We start from the raw sequence: 2,206 nt of genomic DNA on the forward strand, positions 1-2,206 counted from the left end.
CGCCTGCCTCTGCCTCCCGAGTGCTGGGATTAAAGGCGTACGCCACCACGCCCTGCACGGCCTTCAATTTCTAATCTTCCTAGTTCCACTTCTCAAGTACTGGGATCTCAGGTGCCCCCCCCCTCCCCACAGCCCCCCACCCCCACCCCAGGCTTCTTTTCTTGCCTAAGTGAGAAACAAAGACCCTGTAATAGCCTTCCTAATTCTTAGTTTACATATCCTTATAACTTCCTAAAGGCAGGTTTTCTCATTCATCAGATGGCTTCTAGCTTCATTTTCATTTAACACTGGTAATTGTAATCAAAGAACCCAGGACAAAGTTTCCCTCCAAGTATATACATATAACTAATCATTTTCTATCCACAGAAGCCTTTTCTTTTTCTGGTCAATGAGGTTGTTAAAGGATCATACACAGGATCTATTCTATGCGTGCTAGGCACACAAAAGCCTTTTCTGTAATGTCCACATTAGCCTCTCTCATTTCACAAATTCTTTTTTTCACACAGAATTTTTCTAGGGTTCCTAGCCAGTCAGTCATATGCATACTGGATAAAATTATCTTGATACCCTACTGCCTATTTGTAACGGGAGAAACTGTAAGAAATACTCGAAAACCAATCGGCAGCAATAGAACCCACTCTCTCCTTTCTCTCATTTATTTCCTTGGAGACACTGGTTAGAGACTCCTCTTTGCAGATTGTTTCCCACAGTCAGCTGTGGGATAAATTAGTGTATACAGTAGTAGGATCTGTGCCACACAAGATAGTATTTTCCATGCTTGCTTCAGCAGTATATGCTTCCAGTGGTTTAGGCGCATATATTATTGGGGTAATAGAATAGTACACATCTTTTGTTTTGTTTTCTTTAGTTTTCAAGACAAAGTTTCTCTATGTAACATCCCTAGCTGTCCTGGAACTCACTTTGTAGACCAGGCTGGCCTCAAATTCACTGGGATCTGCTAGCCTCTGCCATCCCTGTGCTGGGATTAAAGGCCTACACCACCAAGCCTGGCAACCCTACATATTTTTTAGCAGGAATGGCACATTTTTGACAATGTAAAGAAATTATTATTTTATGACCTGAGGATTTGAATCAAAAGATTAAAGACTGAAAGTTTAGAGGATTGGTTTGTTTTAATTTTTTTATTTTATATACGTGGACGTTTTGCCTGCGTGTGTGTCTATGCACTGTGTGTATTCCAGGTGCCCTCCCTGGGAGGCGGGGGTGGGGGAAGTGTCAGGGTGTTAGGCCTCTGGAACTAGGATGGTTGTAAGCTGCCTGATCTGCGTGCTGGGGACTGAACCCCTGTCCTCTATAAGAACAGCAGGTCTTCTTAGCTGTTGAGCCATCACTCTAGACCTACATGCTGTATATTGTTTGTTTTCCTTATTTTAAATTTACTTGTTTGTTTATTTTACACTCCATATTTTATTCCCCTCACACATGTTATTTGTTTTGTTTTCTGAGTCAGGGTCTTACTGTGTCGCCCTGGCTAGCCCATAACTTACTATGTAGACTAGGCTGGCCTCAGAAATTCTCCGGACTCTGCCTGGCAAGGTAGGGGTGGGGGCGTTTCTCCTCTTCTGTTTTGTTCTGTTTTCTGATTGGTTAGAGACAGAGCCTCATGTAGCTTAGGCTGGCCTCAAACTCATTCTGTACCTAAAAATAACCTTGAACTTCTGATTCCCCTGTCTCCACCCTCATCACCTGTTTTTATGGGACATTCAGGAATCCAAACCATGGCTTCACAAACACTAGGCAAGCAACCGATTCTGGTTTGTAAGTCTTAAGTCCAGAATCATGGCTAAAATCTAATCCTAAAAGAGAGTTATGATATTTATTCCCTAGTGTTGAACAAAATAGAAAAATGAAAGTTGATTTAGGTGAGAAAGAAAAGCATCAAGAACACTGGCTCCTCCTCCAGAGGACCTGGGTTCAATTCCCAGCACCCACATGGCAGCACCCAAAAGGGCTGCCTTAGACTTGAAACAATTCCTCCTTCTCCTCCTCTGAAACTCCAGCTCCAAGAGATCTGACACCCTCACACAGACACAAGACAGGCAGAACACCAATACACATAAAATAAAAATAAACAAATCTTTTTTAAAAAATAATTTCCAAGCCGGGTGTGGTGGTGCACACCTTTGATCCCAGCACTTGGGAGGCAGAAGCAGGCAGGTTTCTGAGTTCGAGGCCAGCCTGGTCT

Source organism: Mus caroli, chromosome 9 (genome assembly GCF_900094665.2).
Source record: "Mus caroli chromosome 9, CAROLI_EIJ_v1.1, whole genome shotgun sequence".
NCBI lineage: Eukaryota > Metazoa > Chordata > Mammalia > Rodentia > Muridae > Mus > Mus caroli.